The following is a 26380-nucleotide window of genomic DNA, read 5'->3' on the forward strand; positions in this document are numbered from 1 at the left end:
TTTGTATATTTTTCTGAATCGGGGCCTCAATGAATGTATGTGTGTCAGCTTGGTCAGCTGAGGTCACACAACAGTTCCCTTCCTGTAAGCATTGCCCTTTAGTTGAAAAGGAATGAATTGTTGTGAGAACTGCATGAGAAAGTATGTTTCAATTAAAAATTGTAGGTTTCTAAAGATTCTTTCTTTATTGTTCATTGTTTTCACTGGGGTAGACTCCATCTCTCTCGGCACTGACATTTATTACATCTCTCAAAACCAGGCCACAAGCCATGGATCATTTGTGGCATGTTTTGCAGATGGAGACTCACTAATGAAGCAGATTCTCATCATGAGGTCTCCAAGTCAGTTTCGTTACGTCCAGGGCCTCACTAAAGGAAGATCTTAACTTCTTTGGTCCAGGTCGCTGATCTTTTTTTTTCCTGCCCCAAGCGGGAGTTTTGTGGGGTAAGTGGAAGAAATAATCAGTGGGGACAAGGTCCTTTCCCACCTGGCCATGCCCTCCCCAGCATCTGTAGGTCAGGTATGATTAGCTGCTGCATCCCCCATTCCTTTCCCTTCTAGCTGAGTGTTCGCAGACCACCCTAGAGCACAACTCTTCAACTCTGGCTGAGCAGGGAGCCAAGTCTTTGCCCAGCGTGCTGACTGATTACATAGTACGTACAAATTAAGAAATTAATGAGTTTCTGTTCCTTTTGAAATGTGTGGACATAATTTACAAAATACCCTTTGTGGAAAAGAGGAGGAGGTTTGCAAAAGTGGTTGAAGTACTTGTTAATACACGACCAATGGAGGTAATGTGAAGAACACAGTACAGCTAGGGATCAAATACAGGGAAGGGAAGAGTCCGTAAATGTTATAATTCCAACAAAATTTGGCATGTTTAGAAACCAGCCTTCCTTCCTAGTATTCTGGCCTTTTATTGCTATTGGCAGCTTGTCCATTGTGACACTCAAGAATTTATAATGAATCCATAAAAAACAAATAGTACTGCATTTTGTTTGCAGGAAAACAGGAGAGTTCAGCTTTAGTGGATGGACTCACTTGGTGTGTGGAGTTGGAAAGAATACAGTGTTGGATGTATGTTGTGTGTATTCCTTGGAGTATTAATTCTGACCCAGTTACATGGTAAATAATGTTGACTGATATAAAATAAACACGCTCATGGTTTGGACCATATGCTTTATAATAATTTTCATAGCTTTGTTTGTTTGTTTTTGCTGAAAGGTAGCTGACAGATCTTTGAAGTTATTCTTTTTACAGATACAATTTTTAAAAAGTAAGTTACAGTATTACTTTTTGAGCATGATAGCAGCAGGCACTGATATCTCCATGCAAACTTGGCTATCAAAATCTGTGCTTCCACATTCATAGACCTATCCCTGAAGAAACACTAAAGAAATTGATATTTCAGTTTCTGTCTATGAAAAGAAGAAAGAAAATTGTCATTTAGAGGCAGAGTCTGATATTTATTTCAGTAGTGCCTTATTTTACAAGCAGTGGAACCACTTGTGCAGTAAGGCACTGTTTAGTTGAAATGGAGATATCAAAGCTAAGCTCACCTTGTTCACTCTAAATTCCATGCTTTTTGACAGTTAAGCGTAGTGAATTAACTTTTCAAATTTCAGTCTTTGTGAAATTTGACTTATGTTTCCTCTGCCTTTAGCCCAGCTCCACTAGCATGTGTCTTTTTAAGCAAAAATAAATTTAAAAATAGGAGGGAAGGGAAACGAGGATTTAATCAATAATATCAGAGGATATTGGTGCAGATACAGAATTTTCAGAAGGCTACTAATGCCAAATCCCACTGATATTCAGTTCCAGAATCTCTCACTGTACCTTTAAAAATGATGTTGTGACTGCTTGATTTTTTTTACACCCAAAAGTTAAGTTGTGTGAAAAGCAGTTTCTACGATGCATACTATTTAATAAAAATACTTCAATAGCCATTTTTTAAGAGAAAATGCAACAGTCTCTCTCAACTTTGGCTATGTTTTTAAATATTGATTCACAGTGTGAGAAGTTCAGACACTGAGGATCGTACCAGTTGTCCATGAGAACCGGAATGAAACAGACAAGGAAAAATAATTAAATCTTATGAAGAGCAGAAAGCAAATTATGAATAAGCTTGGCTAATATCACAGCCATCCCCAACACACACACGTGCGCGCGCACACACAACACCGGGCTATTTGCCATTTAGTGATGTTCACTTTGGAGTGCCTGAACTGAAAGATTTGGACCAAATCCTGCAAACCGTTAGGGTGCTGAGTCAGTTTATGTCCTTGTGTTTTAAAGCCTCAGAAGCTTTTTTGAAGTGTGAACCTTTTCTGGCTCACATATCTTCTCCAGAGCATGCGAGAGCACAATGCCCCTATGGCAAAGAAATGAGAAGTGGCAGTAACCATAGATATAAACAGTTTCTTCCCTCCACCTTGGAGGAAGCCAGCTGTTGCTGACTCGCCCTCTTTTTTTTTCCCCACCATTTTGCAATCTGTTTGAGACTGCATTTCAAGAAAAACTGAATTTGGAGCTCAAGTATTTAGTTTGTTACCTTTTCTCCCCATCCTTTCTATTTTTATTTTTTTTTAAGATTAGCTGTTTGACACATTTTGTTGGAGGTCAAAAATGTCTCTTTCTGGTCAGACATCTAGTGCAGGGTTTCCCAGCCTGTGCTTTATGGAAGCCTTGAAGTCAGTGGAGCACCTGCTTACAGTCTTGGCACCTGGCTGGTCTTGCTGTTATTTAACTGCTCTACTGCATTAAAAGACCACAAAAAAAGCCATCAAATTCTTTCTTAGTTTTTCTCTTCTATGTAAGCATTTCCTGCAGAGATGTATCTTTGCAATGGGATAGTAAGTGGCTCAGAAACAGTCTCTTTCAGGATGATGTTCACATGAAAACATTTCCAAGATCTTGATGAGGGCTGTTTGGGTTCTTTGGGGTTGTTTTTTGGGTGTTGGGTTTTTTTTTTTTTTTTCCGCTTCTCTTACTGCAGGATTGTACAAGAGAAATAGATTTGAAAGATTTTTGTCCGGGCTACTTTTAACATACTAGTACAATGCTTCATTCCTTTGGGAAAAACTGGGTAACTATATTATTGTAAGTATTGTAAGAACATTATATTATAAGCTTAACAATGTGGCTTTCAAACTTGGGAGGGGGCTGGAGATAGAAGAAATTATCTCCACAATAGAAATATATTATTTCTCATATCAAAAGAAAACTTCTTCGAAAACATTTCCTTTGCTTATTATATTTTTTCCCCCCATTTATTCTTGTCAGTACAGGACACATTCAGCATCTGTTCTCTTGCAAAAGCCCTCAGGAAAAATTAAAAAGCTGTTCTTGCAAATTCATCATTATTATTAAGAACCATAATTCACCTCATGGTTATCTCAGCCCTTCTCTAGCTCTTATCTGCACTCTGTGATGACATTGCCTTCTTGAGCAAGGCATCGTTCCAGCCTCGTCTCATCTCTCCCACCTTAATTTGTACCGATGCGTTGCAGTTTGGTGACAGGCAGTTGTTCGTGCTTGAATAACCCAAGATTTGAATTCTACAGTTTGTGGCATCCATGTAATGCTTAGCAGTGGGTACAGCTGTTAACTATTCGCTTATAAATAATCTTTTTCCCCTCTCAACCTGTCTCCCAGGTAGTGTACCTGTCACCATTAATAACTCATCGGTAGCTCCCCAGTGGTTTGGCCCATCACTTGTCATTCACAGTGGAGAGCGGCTCTGGCCTGCTATTGAAGCTCACACGAGCTCCTTCAGCTATTCACTCATCCCAGCAGCTGCGCTCTTTCATGTGCCCGACTCGCAGGAAATTGTGCTGATGGGTTCCACCGTTAGGCGCCTCGATTGTCCCCTCTCATCACTGACTGCAGGACGACCCTTGCCTTTGGGAAGCGTAATGTCATCTGCTCCGTACAGTGAGATGCAGTGCAAATTGTTTTAAGTCAGCTCTCGGCTGGTCTGTGTTGGTTTCACTGGAAGTGCCACCGTGGAGCTCGCTTGGACCAGTGTAAGAGTAGCAATTATGTGCACACATCTGTTTAATACTAAAAAGCTTGTTTGTTTTTACTGTGGTGGTAGCCTCACTGACATACATGCTCCAGAAATCAGAACAAAAAGACAACTGAGACTGCGTATTGATTACCTGTTTGGCCATGGGAAGGGGAGGGAAGATAGAAGTGACTTTGGTTGCCACCTTGCTATAAAGGATGAATTTTTTACTCCATTACTCTGCATAACAGAATATTTGTCCCTTCTTTTTGAGAGTGGTATGCTTCCTTTCCTAAGGAGCCCTGGCTGGGGTATTTATTGTTACGCGATCCTCGTGCTTAGCCGAAACTTGCTATAAGCGTGGTGTGGCCTGTGGACAGGAAATCATTCAGGGTCAAGGCAATAAAGAGACAGGTCTCGTGAACAAAGGTAGTGCTTTGGAGAGGCAGTCTAGAGTGAAGTGATACATAGGTGGCTGCTGTATTAGTTTTGTAGCTGTTGGATTAAGACAGTTTCTGCTTTACCTGTTTCCTGAGTAGAAACTGGGGCAAAGTAACTTGCACCATTTAACCATTCAAGCTCAGTGTTCAAACCGAAGAGTGCTATCTCTGCTTTAGTAGATATCTCTACTTTAGCAGAGATAGTACTCTTCGGTTTGAACACTGAGATTGAATTAGTTGCTAATGTAGAGGTTTTCTGGTATACTTCTAACAAATCAGTGAAAATCAGAACTTTTCTGCAGGAATGCCCTGAGGAAGGCACTACTGGGAGAAAGTGCCTGTGCCGAGTTTGTTTGGATGATGAGTAAACGACAACCCCAACAGGCAGACATCCCATGTAAAAAGCCGAAGGTGAAATAATCCCTCTAAAATCTTTGCAAAACTCTAAACCATTGATTGTATGGACGCACATCGTTAATGGATGAGCACTACTGTTGCCTCACAAGAATGTTACACCACGCGTACTTAAGGCTTTTAGTCTGGGCAACAAGTTGAATAGTAATCTCCGGTGAGGAACACTTAAGTTTAGCAGAAGTGACTCGCCCAAAGTGACATTTCAGTGAGGTCAGCCAGCAGTGGAATATTTGACCCCTGATTCTGGGATCTTGTGATACTTGTTACCCAACTAACCAGCTAGACTGCTGACCTTATAGGGTTAGGTGCAAACCCCAGTGAAGTCACTGGGAGCGATTTCACTGCATGCAGGGAATCAGCACAGGAGGTAGGTACCGCTTCAGACTTTATTTGAGGATGCAATGCAGACAGTGTGTTGAGGTGATGCTGGCCCTGTATGGACTTCACCTTGCGCAGGAACTGGCATGGATCTTGCTTTTGGGCCGCAGTATAGTGGACTGTTCCACTCTCGTGGGATTGCTGGTTGGAAGCTCTTCTTTTTGTTGAAATAAAAGCTTCTTCCTCACAATTAATTATTAAGTGTTCCAGGGCTCTATTATATATTTATATGTTCTTGAGAGCTCTTCTCTTACATGTGCGCGCGCTCTCTCTCTGTCTGGTTGGTGTTACAATGTCGTTCTGATAGCTGTTCACTCGCTTCATTTCTCTCTGTCAGTTTGTGGTCCTGTCACCCAAACAAAAGGACATTGTATTGCAGAGGGGATCATAAAAGACCAACAAGGGCTGGAGGCATTGTAAATTAATGGAATACCGCTCTATTTTTAATTCTAATAAAAGCAAGTTCTAATTAATGGAAGACTGCTATTTTTAATTCTAATAAAAGCAAGTTCTGTATTGATTTGGAATATTTAGATTCCACTTTAAATTATAGAAAGATTTTACCTTACTGTGGACTAGCTACCCTGTGTGTTTTGCGGGTCTCTTTAGGTAGAGAATGCTTTCCTAAGTTTTTCGGCTCCAGTTGTTTTCATCAGGGAGAAAATTGCCCGTCCCGAGTTTATTACCAATATATTTTCTTTTTTGCTTTCCTCTCTGTCACACCTTTACTTTTTCATGCTCCTCTGTTGGTGTGTGTAACTCTTCCTCAAAGAAATCTTTGAATGTACACACACACACACGTGCACTCACATTGACTCACATTCTCCCCTACCTCTTCAGCAGTCGCTCTCAGAGAGCACTCAGGCACCACTTCTCAGACAGTAATGCATGTTGCTGGTTTGCTTTATTGCTCTCTCTTTGGTTTAAAGAACTTGCTTTCTGCTGGACACAGTGGGGTTAAAAAAAAAGTTAGTGGTTTGGCACTTTCCAGCTGCTTCTCAGGAGAATATAAAGTGCCTGTGGATCAGGTCCAAACCAGTGGATGTTTAAGAGAAGGAGAAAAAAAAGCTAGCTGAAGAGCAACATTCTTGTGTGACTTCGTTACCTTCTGTCGTGTTAAAAAAAATTGTTTTGCCTTACAGTTTTAAACACTCAAAAAAAGTTAGGAGCACCAAATGACCTCCAGGCCTGTTGGCTCTCCAGGCTCAGTTTATCAAGTCTCCTCCGCCTTTTTCCCTGTAAAAATCCAGAGTGAAGTGTGAAAAGCATCAGAAAGTCTCATTTGTGCCAGTGCAGCCTTTTAGTCGCTTGCCAGCACCTTCATCTCTTCATATGTTTCTAGCTAAGGTCTAACATGGAACAAAAACCCGACAGCAATAGAGACCAGATGCCGGTATTTCTTCTCTGTCACTTGGCTGCTGAGCAGATGGAATTTATATCAATCGGGCATGCTAGGAGGAAGAGGCCGTGGCAGCCAACATGTGGAACTGGGGCTGAGTGACATTTTTGCTAATGTTTTGTCCTTGTAGAACATTATGCTTCCTCTTTGCTTATGAGCTGTGGTTTTCCTGACTCAGACGAGGTTCCAAGCCCAGCTGGAATGGTTGTCTCCCCACCGCCCCCCTTTTAAGGGAGTGCTGGGAGCGATGGAGGAGTAGTGGGGCCCTGCACAATGGAGCTCTTTATAAAAATACCTGACATCTGCATGCAATGCACCCAAATCATCTTAGCTGAGCAGAGAAATTCACTGGGCATTACCAGTCACTTTCTGTCTGTTTTTGTATGCTTGTTTGATTTATATAATGAGTGAATGCCTCTGGCAAAAGAGTACTTTGAGCATATTATTGGACAGGAGCAATTTTCCAAGAGATATTGTCATACATGGTCTCAGAATAAGAGTATTAAAGGGGAAAAGAAAAAAAAAAAGGGCAAAACGGGCTTTCTCGTTCTGTTTTCAATCACCTCTTGGGAAAAAAAAAAAAAAACCAAAAGCAAAACCTTGAGTAAACTTCATAAAGCATAAAGTACTCCAGTACCCACTCGGTGAGGCCATTCTGCAAGCAGAGATCGTGTACTGCAGAAGCCATAGAATGAGTGCGGGCAGAGAAGTTTTGGAAAGTGATATCAAGCCTACCTATGCACAAAAAGTAAGTTCCCAATGAGGTTGCCAAAATCAGCAAAGAAACAAAGCAATTGGAGGTGGTTCATTTCAAAAGTAGGAGAAAATAAAAGAAAAAGAAGTTGTGGAGGAAGCGCCACGGTAGTGTGGTTTCTGTTCTAGCTCTGAAACTGTTCCTCCTCCACATGAACAGCAGTGTGATTAGTAAACAGAGAGCTGCTTGTGAGTAAGGAGCTGCACAAATTGGACTTTGATATCAGGAATTTATGGTTGTGCCCAAGTTAAATGGTTTATAATCACTTGTGCGATTTATTTTAAATCAAGCTTAGACTTACATTGTATAAAAGTAAAATAAATAAAAGGACTTGAGCACTTCAATTTGACAGTATTTGTTACACTCCTGAAAGGGGGAGTGGTGCAGGAAACATGAGTTTTTGGATCCCTGTAGACTTCTGTTTGACCTGCATGTCTCATTCTAAACTCTCCAGCCAGCCAGTCTCCCTTCATCTGAGAATGCCTTTGTAGCTTGTCAATTTCTCTCCTGATTCATCTGGAGGGGTCACTAGAGAGTTGGTGTGAGGTGTTACCTCCTCTGTCATGTTGTGAGAGAGCTCTCTGAAGGCAGCTTTGAGCTGGTTTAGGAATGGAGGACTGAGTGCATCCTCAAACTGCAGCCTCGTAAGTGCTATAAAGCATTTGCTTCCTGATTGAACTGCTAACTCGTCCTGGAGTTTTGCACGGGTCCGACGTTTCGCATACTGGTCCTGCCAGTTGCATGGAACCCAAGACATTTGGCGAATCAAGTCAGGTAACAAGTCACCATGATGCACATTTTCGGTGAATATGAATTATAGTGGCTTCCTTTTATGAGGGAATGTGCCATATTTAATAAGACAGCAGTGAAGCAATGTGTGTTAGGTGCTAGTAAGATGAACTGAACTTCAGTGCAGCCCAATGCAACAGGTGGAGGCCACATGCATTTTAAGTGCAGTTATATGATATCTAACGTGTCATCAGCTCAGTTATATTTCATTCCAGCGTGAGCACGTATAGCACCTTCTAGAACCAAACCTTTTTCTTCTTTTTCTTCTCTTACCTGGCAGTGCTCCTTACTTGGTCAAACTGAGACCATAACGACTTATTTTTTATACTCTCTCAAAGTACCTCCATTTTTGACCAGGAAAGTGTTTGGCTTTTTTTTTTTTTTTTTTTTTGTTCTCTTCTCTAGTCATTATGAGAGAACATGTAACCAATGAAACGCTTTAAATCTGATCTGTAAAATGAAGCTGCAGGAAATCTATGACAGAGTTCTCTTATGCTTCTCACTGGGGGGATGCTTCTGATAAGTAACATTTCCACAATGGTTTTGTCACCTTAAAATATGGGAGGCAAAAAAAAGTCCTTAGGGTAAACCCGTATTTATGATTAGACTGATTTCTCATCAATTTCATCCTGTGGTGTTTCAGAGTAGTGTAGGAATAGGGAAAAAGGAGGAATTATCATAGGTCATAGACTTTGCCAGTAAGTTTAGAATTATTCATAAAGAAACTGCAATAGGGGAGCAGACTGGATGGATGGCTCTGATTTTCCCTTGAAGAATGGGATGCGTATCTTGAATCCCACCTCCTGAACTCTTGCATACACAGAGGTAAACAAATGAGCTTTGTACGTGCCATTGCAGTAAAATCCATAATTCTCCACAAGGCTTGAGGAAATACTTTTTTTTTTTTAATTTTTAAATAATTTTTTTTTGCTCGGAGTAAAATCAATTAGCCTGTGTTTCTGACAGTATACTAGTAACAGTTTTCTGGTACCGATTTTAATTCTTGCCAGTTGAAAATAAGAGATTCATGCACACGGAAACAAAGAAACTTGCATCACTTCCTCACGTCCTTTTAAGTGTCACTAGGGCTGCAGATTTTGGCTATTATTTAATTGTGTTTTTTATACATAGAGTATAAGAGAAAAATTGCCATATAGGGGTATGTAAATCGATGATGTTTCACAACTCGGCTGCACTAGCCTCTCATACACACACACACACACATGCCCGCGCCACTGTAGAACAGTACATAAACTTAATAAATCTGAATCTTATCTGAATCTGCAACATTTGGGGGAATTGCAGGGAAGGTTGTCAGCACAAACAGCCTGTGAAACCTCACATAGATTTGGAATACAGCTCCCAGATTTTCCAGCCATGACATGGTAGTTCAATTTACACTCACTCTTGTGCTCTGTGTTTTGTATACAGTATGTCACTTCTCTGCTTGAGTTGTGCCAGGATGGCTCTGATCAGTTTGACCCTCAGTAACAAATAGTGCATTTTAATACCAAAGGTAACGAAACTGTGCAGTTGTCTTCAGTTTTCTCGTTAGGGAACGGCTGCTAGTATTGCTTCTGATTCTGAGGGATGCAACCTGGTCCTTTTATCTGGGGAAGAAAATAAACCTGTGGGTCACATAAAATCATGAAAAAGGACATTTTAGAAGGGCATCCAGAAAGGCAGAAAATATGCTTGAATACACCAAAATCACTATTTGCAGTTGCCTCTGTGCCTGCTGTTCATTTTACACATAAAAATGTTCGGTATTTAAATGGGCAAATAGGGACAAATTCTAAAGATACATTTTTAGAGACGGTTTTCAAAGTTCCACATTTTTCTTTCTGTCCCTAGCAGATAAGCCCCTGCATCGGTGTGTCTAGTATTTTCTTTACATAGCCTTGGAAAGAACTTCATTATTAATTGTAATGCTCCCTTGCTGTGAATAATGAAAACAAAATTGGACTATACATCATGGTAAGATTGTTCAAATCAGGCTCTTCTGATCTGTATTAGGACATGATGGCGTAGCATAAGGAAGCAATGTCATGGATGTGTCAGAGAACACAAGTAACAGTCTTCTCAGATTTTTAGCAAATGGTGTATGTAGCACTCTGTGTCTAGAAAGAAATCAATATAAGAAAAACACTGCTGTTTTTCTATGAAGAAATATGAGCAGTATGAAAATAAATAGGACATTTGGATATTTATTGACCATATATGCAACATAGGGGCAGATGCAAAAAAATAAAAAATATGCTTTTTGCACTGGATTCACAATTCTCTTTGTAACCTCACTGGGTTAAAACAAATAAAAAATCATGCTCATAGAGTAGAATATTTAACAGAATTCTGTGGCAGAGGACTGGAAAATACAGAAGAGCTCTTGTGTTTACCAGGCCACCCCGAAAGGCAAGAGGGCATAAGGCACTTATAAACAGTGGCAGAGCACAAGCAATGTTGTCTTTGAAAAGTTTTCATTTTTCCCTTGAATCAGCTACAGTCTCTTGCTTGAGGTCACCACAGTTTGCAATCTTTGGCAGAAGGCTTCTTCCATTTTTGGTAGTGGCAGTCTGAATTTTTTGGAAGTGTTTTCTTCTCAAACTGCCATTATCTTCCAAACCTGTTTCATGTTATCATTGTCAGATGCTTCTTCCCTGAGTTTCTCAGAACAAAATGTTGTGTTTTCCTGGGCTTGGGCTGTGTTTTTTTTTTAAGCTTGGAATTGAGAGTCATATGGTTATGATTTGAGAATGTCAAGCCTGATTTTTTTTTAAAGCAGTACCTTTTTCTCTGGGCAGTGAATTCACTGCAGAAACATCAAAGGGAATGTGTGCTGCTGGATCAAGGTGATTTTTTTTTTTTCCCCTCGACCACATCATTGCCAGCTGTGGTGTTTATGATTAGAGGCAGGCGTTCCAGACACCTCTGAGTCCTCGCTAAGCGTCAGATCTTTAACGGGATCCATCCCAGCTGAGTGACACTAAACAGACAGCCGGGGGGAGTTGGTGGGGTAGAGCAACAGAGGAGGGGGTCTTTGGTACTCAGTGCACTCACCAGCCACGCTTATAACAAACTCTGCTAATGCTAGGCTTTAGGCTGCCTAGAGGCCCTGCATTATGCCTTTCAGGACTGCTTTCATTAGCAGAGGGAATGACTAGAGCCCAGCAAATGCTGTCATTGATCCTCTCACACTGAGTGCATGGATGTGCAGCATTCAGGTCACAGCCTACTCAGCTTTGAAGCAGCTCCATTTCACACTCCTGACAGCCACATACTGCCGACGCGCCGGAGCTGACACAATTCCCTCTCCGATCTGATTCTCTGCTCTGTGCAGCTAACTACATTGAATTCCCCACGGATGCTCCTTCCACTAGAAATATTAACACTTGTTTACTGGTCCTGTTGACATAAGAATTCTGCAAATAGCTAGCACTTCTGATAGCAGCACTCCATTTCGTGCGTTCTTGGTTTTGCTGCCTCTCTTGCTGCCCGCTTTTGGAGAATATTTTAACTGTGTCGACGCTAAATTGTTTTCCTGAGCAGAAAACAGGCCGCACCATCTTCCTCAGAATAAGAGTTAGAAACCCAGATTAGATCCAGAGTACCTACGCAGTTACAGATTCTTTGCTTTTAATTGGGACTTTGTCGAGGGGAGGAAGTTTCAAATCCAGCAGTTAGCACAGAAGTCAGCTGGCTTGTATTTGAGGTAATGGTGTGGAAGCAGCTATTGTATATGGTACCTTAGAGGCCGTCCAGAATAAAGGTCACGTAATAAAGGTGCCAGTTAGAGCACAACCCATAAGAAGAATGTAAATTAGTCAAACGTCACTGTTAAAGAAAATCAAGACAGTACATTGTGCTGAAATTCCTGGATCTTTTCCAGTGCTATTGTTGCAGATCTTAGGAAGTCCACTTATAAAGGGCTTAAAAAAATTCTGGTGAGTGAAGATCTCATTTACAACCATATGCTGATTTTGCATTTCATTGTCTTCTGACATTCCTAAGCTTGTGCTGAAGCAATGGAGATCCAAATCGTACAGAGAAACTGAATTACTTTGTGGCATATAGTAGTAAATACTACTCAAGTCAGGCATCTCAGTGTAAGCATTTCTTGGTTTTGTTTTGAGTCAGAATAAACAATAGTAGTTGTTCCAGTGTGAGAGAGAAGAGTTCCTGAAATCAATCAAGTTCCATTAATATAAAATCAGTGCAAGATGAGAATCAAGCTGATCAAGGAAGATAGGCTCTGAGCTTGTCTTTCTATTTCTGTCTCTCCTAATGGTGGTAAGTGAGCCTCAAAAAAATTGGATGTTTCAATTTGGAAAAAAGTTTCCTGCAATGTCTGCAACTGAAGCTTTTCAACTTTGTTTTCAGAAATGAACACTGAAAACTCAACTTGGGAAAACAAAGCTTTGATTAAAACTGTTTCTCTTGATTATAAAATTTAAGTTGTTTTCAGTTTTCAAAATCTTGAAGCTCCATTTAGAAAATACCTTCAGGTGACTTTCACAGTCTAGCCAAATCTGGACCTAATGAGTCAACCAGTTCTCTGCAAGATCTTCAGCCCAGCATATAAAATTGAAAATTTTGAGATTTGTTCATCACTACGAAGGGCCATGACACTTCCTCCCAGCTGATTTCCCACCACCACTTAGAGGACACTTCTCTGCCTTTTTTCTTTTCTTGCTCTCTCTGATTCTCTCTTGCCTTGTCACTAACTCAGGTCTTTTCAGCCTGTGGTCAAGCTTTTTTTTTTCTTTTCCCTTGTTGCCTGTAATGATCAACCTGCATAATCCATTTTTCCTGCTTTACCATCATCTCATTTTCTATAAAACTACCCTGGGAAGAAGGACATTGGGGAAAAAAGATTTGTTCTTCTTGGTCTGCCTTTCTCCCTGAAACAGAGGGGACTAAGTGAACAGGGTACAGCTCTTTTATTTGATATCATATCTCTCATCTTCTCTAATTCATTTCTATAACAATCTAGAAACAGCAGCCTGGGGATGCTGGCAGCTATTTTCACCGACAGGGAGTATTGGTTGGGGTGCTTGGAACTACATCTGATAAGGAGTTGAGCTGTTGTGTGATCCACGTATCAAACCTGAACAAGTGAAATGGTTTTATTGATTAACTAATTTTGCGGTTCAACCCTAGAGTGTCAACTGCCTGTCCCAGTGTAATTATTCAGTAAAAGGGGGAAAGGAGGGCAAAGGAGGGAAATGGAAAGGGTAACAACTTCTAAATTGTTGGGATTACGTCAGTTGGGTTTACAATTGGGATTATGATATGTTTTGCACCTCTGCAATGCACTGGTAGCCCCAAGTCCCTTCTCAGAAGAGTCTACAAAGACTGTTTTTCATGGTTTAAGATATATATATGGAGAACTACAGGAATGCAAGACTAAATTTGGGAGTTATTCAATAGAAGACATTTTCATTAGAACACACTAGTTTGTCAAAACTGAGGGAAAATATTAGTGAAAATATTCCAGTTTTCATTAGACTTGGGGCCAAGACATCCTTGTCAAACCTTGAAAAGGAGCTGAATATCCCTGAAAATGCCCAGTAGTCAAAAATCCTTTTCCCCTTCAGAATTAAAGATTCTTTTCTGCCTAAGAAGAACCACAGACCTGAACCTGCATTACCCTTACCACCATGCTTTTGGACATTCTGAGGTGCTTATTCCAGTTTCATTTGAAGTTGCTGCTTTTGGAAAGAAGGAAAGAGGGGTCAGAGGGTAATGGAGGTATTGGATGAGAGCTTTGGCTAAGAAAGGGAAAAGGAGGTATAAGATCTTGGGGTTTTTTTGGTAAATGAAATAGTCATCTCATTAGATAACCTAGCAGCAGCATGGTGGGCATCACCAGATAATTTAAAAAAGATAAAAAATAGAATGCAAAGAGACTAGGTGGAAGTTTCAACTAATTATTACTCTGCAGTGATGACTGAAAATTCAGGACTTCTTATTTCATTTCATTTCATTTCTAATAAGTGTATTCTACCTAAAGAATAATATTTAGTCCCACATACCTGTGTAGCTATACTTGATAGAGTAGGAACATCTGTGAAAATATGGCTGGCCTAAGAAAGCAGGAGTTTGAAAGAATCATTAAGGTTTCTTCTCTACCTGAAAATAATTTCAGGTAAACGTATTTCATAATAATTTAATTTAAGGTGACCATATTCAACAAGCTAGAAGATGAGGAGTTTTTCTTACAAGGAAAAAGCAGATCGAAAGGAAATAATGTAAAATACTGAAGATAAGGGAATCTCGATGGCCGGGGAAAGGGGTGTATTTTTCTTGACACAACCGTGTTTTTAAAGGGTTGATGAGGAACTTCCATGTTTAGAAATCTGATTAAATCCCTAGCTTTTGAGTGTTATAATTATCTTCCTCTCAGAAGTAACTGAATGTAGAAGAAGACAAAGGGAAAAGGCAAAGAATTTGGAAAACTACACATGTTGACTTCTGAAAAAGAGCGTATTTAATTTTGGCGTAAGTATCACAAACATGCCATACAAGTATCCCCTTGTGTTAACATTTCATACACTAAGTGAGTTCTTTTGATTCAATAGTATACAGGCTGGTTGGAGGTGCCATAAATAACACCAGAGAAGCAACCACAGGCAATACTTTGAAGTTTCTTGGCAACAAAATTTGTTTGGGCTGCTAATGGCTATTTCTTGAAATTTTTTGTTCTTCTTCATAGTTTGGCTAAAACCTGCAACCCATCCTTGGAAGTTATATAAAATATACACATACAGCCTGTGTAGCGTGTAAGTATCACACAAAGCACAATTAAAGTATATTCAAATCTCACGGTAAAGCACTCGGTAGCCAGGAAATACTGTAGCTGAGATTGTATGTTAACTTCAGTTCCCTGCCCTTGGGCATATACATACGTGTTGCGTTTCTTGATTCCTTGAACACACGCTGGTGGGGCAGGGGGGAGGTTGTTTGGGTTTTGATTTTGGTTTTGGTTTTCTTGCCAACAGTGGCTATTCAGTACTTATTTTGTCCTGCTAATGGATGGTTCCAGGAATTCTTTTGCTTCGTGATATAAAGCCTACCCTGGCAATAAAAGTACTGGTTTACTTTTGGTCTTTTCTGTCATTGAAATAGATAGCAGAGGGGTTCCAACACTGGTGATATTTTGTTCCCTACCTCCTTACAAAGTAAGTAGGTGGTTTTATTTCCACTTTGTAAAATGCTGAAAAGAAGCTTACAAGATACCTTATAAAAGAGAACTATTTTGGCCACTTATTTTGATATTGCTTTTGCGAGATCTTCAGGAAATAGAACATGGTGTAGGATTTGGTCTGTTCAGATTTTGTTTGATGTCAGTTGTGAGCATTTTGCAGTCCTTCCCATCCCATTCCAAAGAGTGCAGTTGCCTGACTCCAGAGATGTAGGTGATAGTCCTTCCACATGGGCTTGATTGTGTAGACTTCTGTCAGGGGAAAGAAATGGGCCCTTCCATGATGAGATTTCTCTTATCCTGCAGCAGATGTATCAAATGATCATTTGAGTCATGATCTAGAAATGCCCCATTTTCTGTACTGACTGGAGCAGGAGTCTAGCCCACCGGGTTCTTTATGTTGTAAGTATTAGGAGGTGGGGATGCTAAATACTTCACCTTGATCCCAGAAGGTGCTCAGTCATGAGGAACTATTTACCTGAGTCAGACAGAAAGGAGCAGTGACAGCAGGAAAAATCTGAAGTTCCACCAAGAGCCTTACAAGGGGGGGAAATGCCATGACTGGGTGGTTGTTTGTGCAGCATTAACATCCCCTTAATAGAGATACAGCCATTTTTAAAGGAAGCCACAGGGAATTCTTGTCCTCACAGTCCGTTAGTACAGCAAGAATCTTCGGAGCTACAATGCAGCTTTGTTCCATTTGAGCTTTGTCCCCGTCCTGTCTCTGGTATCTTTTGCTCTGCCTTGTTCATTGTGCAAACTGAATCTCCAACTGAATTCACTATGCCCACCACTAGTTCCCTTTTCCAGTCTTATTTTCTCCCTGACAAAGATGTCAGTCTGACTCCTGGTCTCTGTTTGCCAGGAATCTCTTCTCTCACCTGCAGCCATCAGTTCTTCCTCCGGGCTGTTAGAAGGAGCATTCACAGAGAACTGCCTCTTAAATCCCAGCCACATTAGGCTGGTGCACCTTCAATTCAGATTGAAGCTTTAGGGAATGTAGCTCTGGAGCTCTAACATGTTGTTGCAAAGCATATGCAAACAGGCTTATGCCCTGGCTTGACGGTACTTGAGCTAGTTTCCACTGGTGCCACAAGGAACATCCTGGCAAAGTTCGTGTAAGATTTTTCAGACAATAGTCAGAAATAAGTTAACTATTGATACTGAACCTTTTACTACTGCTCCGACTACTTTTATTACTAATTGTCCTGAAAGTGGCACTTGGCACAGGCAAGAAGCTCAGTGCAAAGAGGCTCAAGGCAGACGAAATGAAACAGATGTTTATAACAGGAAGTATTCAAGATCTCTAATGTGATCAATTCCAAAGTCGTATTACTCTTTGTATCAGCTGAGGGTCAGAGCTAGTATTTTTTTATTTCACAATGTCATGGTAAGTCTCTGAGAACAATTTAGTGTGGGAATTGTTGGAGAATTTAGGAGAGCGATAAGAAAGCAGTGTGGTAGAGGTACTATAAGAAAACAAGTTGGGTGTTCCTTACTCTGTATAAATAATAGGATTTGTAGTGTCTACACCTTAGTTTTGCTCCAAGACAGCCTAGCATGTGTGGCTGGTACTTACTGAGTTGATCACCAGAGGTCTCACTGACCTTGGCAGCCTTATATGACTCAGAATTTCACATGGATGAACTGTTCCTGAACAATTTCTTCCAAAGTACTGGGCACACACAGTCCTTTTACTTTACATCAGGTGGCTACCGATGTTTTTTCAGTTTTCTCTCTTTAGACTTTTTTTTAACTGCTTTTTCCTTTTTTCATCATTGTTTCTAAACTATTTTATTACAATCACTACAAGAAATTGTCAGGTTATAGTTCCTTTCAGGTCTCCATTAATTTTTTACTTAAAGAAAGGCAGAAGAAGGTTTCATTCTCTGTGCAGAAGTAAGCAGCAATATTTCCATTCAAGTGGAAGTCTGTGCTATTGTAACATACTTTAATGCCTTTATTTTGGTGTCTGAGAGCAAAATGAGGTGTTATTAAAATCACTATTTAAAATAGTAGCAAATTTATCAGATGCTGAAATATTTTTGTTCGCTTGTGCCGTCACTAAAATTAAACGGGTACACCTGAAATTGTACGTGGTCCTTGGCTCTCTAACAGCATTTTGGGTTTTGGAGTGTTTAATAGTAATTGAATGTAGTGTTTTTGAGATATCAGAGCTTGGAAGCCGAGAAAGTTTTCCCTATTAGAAATGTTTCACACTTTTTTTTGGAGCAGCGTATCAGCTTGGTCAAGAATTTCTGTTTTATGTTTTTTTTCCTAGATCAGAACTTAGTGTCTTAGAGGCTTTGGGAGTAGGTTTTACACTTAATAGTTGGAATTATAAATCCACAGAAGACAGCTATTTAGTGATACATCAGCTTGTCTTGCAGTGTTTTAAGTTTGCTGTCATACACCTTAATCATCCTGTGCTAGTGAAAGAACTGTGTTATGGTGATGTAGAATTAAATTGTCAAGTAAAACCTTACTATAACGTCTAGGTTCATGGATGAAAGGTAGTCACAGGCTTTGCCTACATTGCCTTACTAAAGGCCATATTGGATTATGAAAAACTGAGAAACCATCATGCCTAACTTTGCCTTGCTGACCGCTGATCTTAGGTGCAGTACCTAATCAAAGTTACGTATGTTGAAGAGGACAGATCATTTTACAAAGTATGTGTTTGGTTCTGATTCTTTCAACAGAACTATACAAAACTGAAAGAAATCTCCTGTCCCCAAAAAAGGAGTTTTATAGGTAAGGTTAATATTTTATGTTTCAATGAAGAACTTCCTTATGTGGATCCTCAGATGGCTGACGGAAAGGGTCTGTAAAAGGGAGGTGGCGTTTTCAGGTGGTAAAGGTTTATAATGGAAAATTTGGACATTGTCCATATCAAATCATTTTAGTTGGCCAAAATATTGGTAAGGAGTTTTTAATAGTTTAAATATTAATGATCATTAAAATAGTGTTCTAAAATATGAAAGATCTGTATTTAAAATTCTATGAATAAATAGCTGCTGAAGCTATTAGTGAACTATAGACAACACTGAAAAACACAGTGCCTCTGAGGCCAGCATACTAGCTTCCCATTCGTGGCCAAACATGGCTTAATGTTGAAAGGACCGTACAGCCTACCGCAGGCTTGTGGGAAATGAGAAGGAAGCACATCTCAGGATTTCTTTTCACCACCTCTCCTATGAAGTCGTATTTGGGAAGCAAAGGTGACTAGAGTGGAGCCTGTTACATTCTTGACCATCCTGTGAAGTCTGGAGAAAGAGGTGCCAATCCTCTCCCAGTGCCCAAGACACTTTCTAGTGTGCCACAGGCATTACAGAAGCAGCTGTTAGGCGTATGTGCTGTATGATGCTGGGCTGTGCAATAGCTCTTGTAGAAATTATACCTTTCTGGGACCATTTCTGGTCTTGGTGTCTGGTCTCACTGGAAGGATGCTTAATTTGCACAGATTGAATTGCATGGAAAGTTTTGTGAGGTGCCCTGAAATTTTCATACACCTAAAGGTGGATTTAATTGAGATTGTACTCATACGCACTTAGTCTGTGTATAAACATATTTGCATTTGGGAACTAGGATGCTGTAACTCAACTGCATTAGTTGTGTGGGTTTTTGTCTTGCTGAAGTTTGATGGCCTGAAAATTCATAGTTACATTTCTGGACGTTTCTTTGAGCTATGCCACTGTTTATTTACTATTCTTCTGTGTCTTTTTTTTTTTTTTTTTCCTTTCAGACATGGTCCATAAATCCCAATTAACAAATGTATAAGCCACCTCTCACCTGTTAAAAAGTACAGGTGTCTCTCTGTCACCTAATGAGACGGTTAGCTAGACTGGCAAAAGAATTGGCAAAGGCATGGTTCAGAGACTGAGACTGTAACAAGCCTGTGAAAAGCGTATTTAACTATCATAGAATCAAAGAATGAATCATAGAATCATAAAATGGTTTAGGTTGGAAAGGACCTTAAAGATCATCTAGTTCCAACCTCCTGGTTGGGTCCATTGGTCAAAAAGTCACCTGGATTCTGTGAGCAAGAGCATACTTATCCATATATTGAATGCTGTGGGGAGAGTTGAAAGTCAAATAACATGGTTTATTAAGTGATTATTCATATATGCAAATATATAACTGCCTTCTGCATTTAGGAGCTCTTTGGAAAAGGGTTGCAGCAGTTCTCAGGGCTGTTTACAATTAAATATTAACTATTGAATGAACTATTGAACATACTGTATGGAAGAACTGAAAGTCTTTTCACTCTGCCTGAGTACCACAGTCTCTCAGGGCTTGTATACTGAAGACACCAAAGGCCATGTATCATGTTGTATTTGACATCATCTCTAAGTTTTGCAAGATAAACATTCGTTATTTTTTAAGCCCATTTCTTTTTGTGTAAACAAAGAAAGGATCAATCTTACATGGTTTTGGTATTCCAATGTTATTTTAAAAGTTTTATGTCCAATACAATAATTAATTACTGGTAGAAGTTCTTAAATGTAGTATATCTAAAATTCAGCTTTCAGGTTATTTCCTGGGGATAAAAGTAACATCTTAGCCACTACATTTTTTCTTTAAAAATTTCTTATGAGGTTTTTCTTTTTTGTTTTACATGCCTCTCTCCCAGGCTTTTGTACGGTGCAGATTTTCATGATTCAAGGGTTAAAAAGCCAACTTAAGGTCTATAAATCAGAAGACAGTTTTACTTATCAGAGTGCTGTTTTTTACCTCAATAGACTGCTGGTTCTGTCATTGGTGCCAGGCTCTGCCTTATCACAAAGCCATCAGCCCTGCATAGTGGAATGCTCTTTGTTTGGATTATTTACTTCTACTATAAACAAAGATTAGAGCAAAAAATTTCAAGTACGGGGCCCATGCAGTGTCAAACTGTTGCTGGAAAATCACTGTCGTGTGTTGCATAAAGTTGCTTGCTTTTCCAAAACACAACTGGCAATAGGACATTCATTTTTTAATACCAGCATGTTTTACACATGCTAAGAATGATGAGGGAATGGCCCAGACTTTTATATCTGTAAAACCTTTTTTTTTTTTTTAAATTGCATAGTCAGTTATCAAATCTGAAACATAGTGAATGTATAAAAAGTGACCCACACAAAACTAGGAATTTTTATTTAATGAACTAGCCGTGATTTGACTGAGATTCTTTATACTAAACATCATATGAGATTTCTAGGAAAACAGATTATAGATAGGCTTTCTTTTATGGTGTTTCAGCATCTTTTTTTCTATTTGGTAATCAGCAAATGTTCAGAAAAACTATGTCCAGAGAGTCAAATAATTTTCAGTCTTGAAAATATGTTCATGTATGCTACGGTAGCAGTTAATTCCAGTATTGCTTACGGAGTTCACACATCCGAGATTAACCAAAGCATTTATGGTTTTGCATTCATAACCATAGGTGGCATAACATTTTATCTCCATAGATGTCTGTTCAAGATGTAGGTCACAGGCATGAGAATCTTCACCTGTGTTTGTCTGCAGTTCATTTCTGGCAATTCTCTTGACCTGAAATGCTATAGTGAGTTTCCTTCTGTGAAACGTGACTTAAGCAGCAAAAAGACTGTGAATTCCCCTTCAGTTTCTCCTAGTTTTGCTGAGAAGGGCAACACATTTTTTCAGTATTATGTTAGAGGTTTGATTCCTCAAACTATGAGAAGTTTTGTGTTCCAGAGATGCCTTTTTTAAACACGTATAATTGGGCACAGAAATGTTAATCAGAAATGTGGTTGGGCTTGCATACCACCTTTGCCTTTAATGAGAGAAGCGTAAAGAGAAACAGAAAGGGCTTTCCTATTCATAGGCTATTGGAAAAGTTCCTTTTTGCTTCATAATTTAATCTTCTGGAATGTCCCTTTCTAGATAGCTCAACTTGAATCTGTTGAACTCCCTTTCTAGATAAAGCCTCTGGAAATTAATAAGCTTTTCTCTAAATGTACTTCATGGGCTTATTGACATATTAAAAACTATATACCATATTGGTGGCACATAGATTAGCCAGTTTAATTGATTAATAATGGCACCTAAAATATTTATAAAGGCAGTATTGAGTTGGTGTATATATAGACATACCATGGCAATGGCAAAATGCATTAATAAATCACCCATTCACAAATGCTAATGATAATATAAATTATATATGGTTATGTTCTGTAGAAGTTATCTATAGTATATCACATGTACAAATATAAACTTGTGCATATATAATTTATTGACTACTAAGGGGATTTTGCTGTGTTGTGAAAAAGATTCTCGTATCAACATGGATCAGGGGATCATGCAAGTATCAAGAAGGTGAATGCCCACTTTAGTGTCATTGAAACAGTGTGTTGTGCTCTGGTCTAAAAATTCTCTTGGAAACGGTGTGTTGCTGTCAGTATGTATTTCACTAACTACTCCGCTGACCAAATTTTACATTTTTTTTTTTGACTGTGTGGGAGCACGATGTTGAAGACACGTACTACATCCATCTGTCTGAAACAACATTATTTTCCTAATAAATTTCTCATTTTGTTGCTGCCATTTTGTAATAATCTGTGCGGTTTGCTTTGAGATTGGAGAACACCACCTCCTCCTTGAGGGTGAACCATGAGAGAAATGGGTTCTGTTATGCAGGATGCCAGATTATGAAACTACAGTGGATCCTTCTGGGCTCAGAGTGTCTCAATCCGTGAGATTCTGTCGCAGTTTCACCACCATAACCTTTCCAGTTGGGAGACAGCAAACTTTCAAGGATCATGCAGGATTTACATTTCCATTACCTATCTGTGGAGGGGCCTTTCTGGTGATCATGCTCTGTTCCCTACAAATATGTGATGATTATTGTAGCAGGAGAGGAACTATCTTGCAAAATGATTGGGGAGATACTGTGGTTATCTGTGAATAGATGATAAAATTATAAAGTTGGCAGAGGTCACAAATTGAGTGGTATAAAAAATGTATCATCAGGAGAAAAAAACAGTTAAAATGTCATATTTTTCTTTACTTTGGACAGCATCTGTAAACAACCAATTGTTTTTGGGTTACCGCATTCAACCCACAGGGGGGAAGTGGTTATACAGCCATTGGGTGACTTCACATTAATAACTTTTTACTTTTGAGAAACAATATAGTTTTCACAGGTGAAGACGCCTTTTTCTGTTTGCAGATTTCTTCTTTCAGGAAAACTGTACGTGTGGAACTAGGGAAAGGTGCAAACTATTTTAGATACAATTTTAGATACTCACATATTCTCAGAATGATCTTTCTGCCACCTCTTCCTACCCAAATACCCCTCCCATGCTGATGCTTTAATGACTGCCCCCCCCCCATCCTCTTCACTGATACAAAACAGCAAAATTATGGTGGTTGGGCTTTTTTCTTTTCAGGTTTCCTACTGAAGTCTTCAAATATACTACATCTGAAAACATTACAGAACAGAAATTTGCTACTTTGTTAGCTAGGATGTGAACGGGCTACCTGAATACCTCTACGATATGCAGGGCCTTCTGCCCCTCAAATTACCAAGCTGTGCTATAATTTAGAAAGAGCTATCAAGAATTGTCTGTCTTCTGGAAGGACTGCCAGAACGTACCTCACAGCGTTCTGATAAAACCTGGAGAATTATCATGGGTGTCTGGCTGATTAGAGAACTTAAAATTGGATCTTTGAAGGATTTTAAAGGAATTAAGCAACCAAATTCCATTGAATTTCAATAGCAGTGATGGAGAGTCACAGGATATTCACATTGCTTACTTTAGATGCCTAACACAGATGCCTTCATATGGAGCTTTGACTGCCTAAAGTGAGGAGAGGCAATGGAGATCACCTAAGTTGGGTGCCTCCAGTTAAGTAATAACCTGATTTCTCTAAGGCTCTTTTGGTTAATTATGATAATTTTTTTCTTTTGTAGTCCTAATAAATTCCTTCCAGAGCCCCAGATTTCCCTAGGCAATGTAAATGGAGACTAGTGGGGATTTCTAAATGCTTTCTTTAATGTTTTTTTTTTTCTTCTGAGAAATGGGGAGAAGATTCTAAACCATAACTTTGTCCAAGTTTCTCCCACCTGATTTTGTGCTCCCACAAGTCTTGAACTGGACAGGCTGGCATATTGTTGGTGATTGGGTTTGTGTTGTTTGTTTTTTTTTTATTGTCCATGTCTTTCTGGGGGAAAAAAAAAAAAAACATTAAAAAGAATTTAATTTACTTTATCTCGCAATTTTGCAGCTATTTTAGAGTTTAAAAGAACAAAGAAAAAAACCTGACCAATCCAATGGAAGAAAGTTGTTGTGCTCAGTAGTACAATGGATTACTTTGGGTTATTTAAATAACTCCACAATATTCTCAGTGTTGTTGCTGGTAGTAATAGTTACCTAGTGTCTGTCCATATTCATCTGCCCTGAAAATTGACTTGAACAAATATCTTCTATATTTCTTCTGGAAAATTCTGAAGCGACTGTGGAGTGAACCTACACAGTGACATTAAGTCTTCAGATAACGCTGCATGGCAATGCCGTTATTGCAAACCTGGGATGACTGAGAAATGCCTTTTAGGACTACTCTCTTCTCTCTCGGCCCTTAAATTTGTCATATTGCAGCAAATAAGCGAATATGAGTCTTGTCTTTCTTTAGTATACCTGCTTTTGATCAATAATTGTGACTTTTGAGAAAGAGTTAAATAACTTTTTTTTCTTTTTGAAATCTAGGCCAAAACAAAGCTCTTTGAACTCACAGAACATGCTTAAAACACATGAGGGGATAGTTGTTGGCTGATTTCTGATTACACACAAAAAGGGTAGATCTGCAGGTGGCTCTATAGACAAAAATACGCTGTTAGATGAAAGAATTAGATTGTAGCTGTGCTGTAACAAGAATACTGGATGACAGAGCAAATGAGACTTAAAAGTAATAAGATTTGTGAGTGAAGTTTTTAGCCTGTAAAGTGTTACCCAAAACAGCTGAGTGGACCTTGTGCATCAACCAGTAAATAAAAACAGTAAATGAATAAGCAGAAAAAGATGACAGAGAAAACAATCTTGCACAGTGTCAGGCATTTATTTCGATGTGTAAGAAAGGAAGACTGATTCACAGCAGATGCTTGTGGCTTTCTCACATGGTTTAGAAAGACATCTGCATTCTGCAGAATTTAACTTAGCCTGAGCCCTTACTTCCCTGTCCTTTAAAGCTCTTCCTGTCTCCACAGTTGCCAGAAGAGCTTAAGAGGTATCAAGTTTGCCTGGGGAAATAGCTGGAGGATGAGGGTGGGTAACAAGACACTACTGGCAATGCAGAGCACGTGCATGTATGTTTTTGTTTCATCATTTTAGTTAGTAGGACCAGGTACATGGTGCAAGAGTTTTCCCGTTTTCTTTAAGTCAGTTGAAACAGTTGTGTTCTTCAATGCGTAAAACTCCTGTTTTCCCAGTTACTGAGAGGGCAGAATTGTATAAGCAAGTCTCAGTCCTGATCTCAATTAAACGGAGACAAGGCCTCAACAGTTTTGGAGCTTCATTTTCCCCACCTTCCCACAACTAGAAGGATTGGATGGTGCTGTGGATGGGGGTACAGAGAACTGGAATTAATTCTTGCTGTATCTAGGCTATAGTATAAGGTTATAATTTACTCGAATTATTTCCCTTCCTTGTAGTAGCACACCCCAACCATTTTAACTTACTGCCGAGACATACTGAAGCAGCTTTAGAAGAGTTTTTGTGAAGTTGTCGATATCGTCATCACAGGGCCCCAAATAAAAACTTGGTCTGTTGAAAATAAAAGATATCAATGTGCACAATGCATTTTATATCTGTGTGGTGGCCTTCAGACAAAGCAAGAAGTAGGAGTTCATCTAGAGAATGAATAGAGTATAGTAGCCCACCTGTCAAGAAAGAGGAAGTGTTATTTTTGAAGGTTGCTTGAAGTAATACTTGTGGTGGCTTTTTTCAGGATGGGCCTCTGTTGGGGGTCAGTGCTCTCTTTGGTCTTATTTGAATGGTATTTTATCAGTCAGACAAAATAGTATTAAACTATAATGCAGTTCTGCTAAAACAGATTAGAATAAAGATTTAATATGCTACTTTCTGTGAAGAATCTGATACCCACCATGTAGTGCTGTAATAAAACGGAAACAAATGAGCCAACTCAAAGTTATGACTCTCCATGGTGTTTAGGTCTCTCATACATTTCTATAAAACATGTATGAGAACTTCTGAATTGTTAAATTGCATTATTTTTTAAAAAATGAAATTGTGTTCCAATACAGATCTAAAGTAAAATTCTGTTTGTGGTTCCATGTGCAGTATGAAGTACTAGCACTTCAGTAACATAAATTCCCTGTCTGCTGAGCAAAACTTAAAAACAAATAATTATTTTACATAAGTGAATATATGCTAAGATAATGATGTATTCTTTAATCAGCAAGTTGCTGATCTTGCAGGTTAAATATTCTATGCAAAAATGTTTTTGTTCCTGGATATTACGATTTTTTTGGTAAATATTGATTTATGTGAACACTCGTAAAATCTTTGTGGAGATACGAATATCTAAAACTAGCTAAGTGTAGCTCCTAGTGTTCACAGAAGGGTAAACAGGATGGCTTGTGAGTAATAAACATACAGCTCACTTGAGTAATAATGGCAACGATTTGCCTCTGGTTTCATGCATCAATCTGGAAGTAGAGTACCATCATCTTCTCCCATTAAATTATTATTTTTTTCTTCATGTAAGGCTATTGCAGGTTTGGGGATTTTGTTAGTTTTTTAACTGATTGAATGTTCATCATTACACTCCTGCTAAATGTCTTTTCCTCCGAGACAGCAAAAATTGTCTAAAGAGAAGGTTATTAAGGAACAACGACTAACTCTGGTAATTTAAGTTTAGCACTTGGCATTCTTTGCCTTCCAACAGCATTGTAAATGCCGGTAGTTTATTTTTACTCCTAAGTTAGCTTTGCATCAGAACAAACACCCCTAAAATGCATTAGCCTTACAGCAAAGGAGTG

General features: G+C 39.2%; 1 protein-coding gene across 1 annotated transcript in view; it reads left to right on the forward strand.

Moving 5' to 3' along the window:
- Positions 1-26380, forward strand: part of BNC2 (basonuclin zinc finger protein 2) — a gene marked incomplete at its 3' end in the record, with an annotated part of 331914 nt that overhangs the window by 246784 nt on the left and 58750 nt on the right. The window lies entirely within an intron of this gene.

The sequence above is a fragment of the Vanellus vanellus genome, assembly GCF_965231255.1.
Source record: "Vanellus vanellus genome assembly, chromosome: Z".
NCBI classification, from domain to species: domain Eukaryota; kingdom Metazoa; phylum Chordata; class Aves; order Charadriiformes; family Charadriidae; genus Vanellus; species Vanellus vanellus.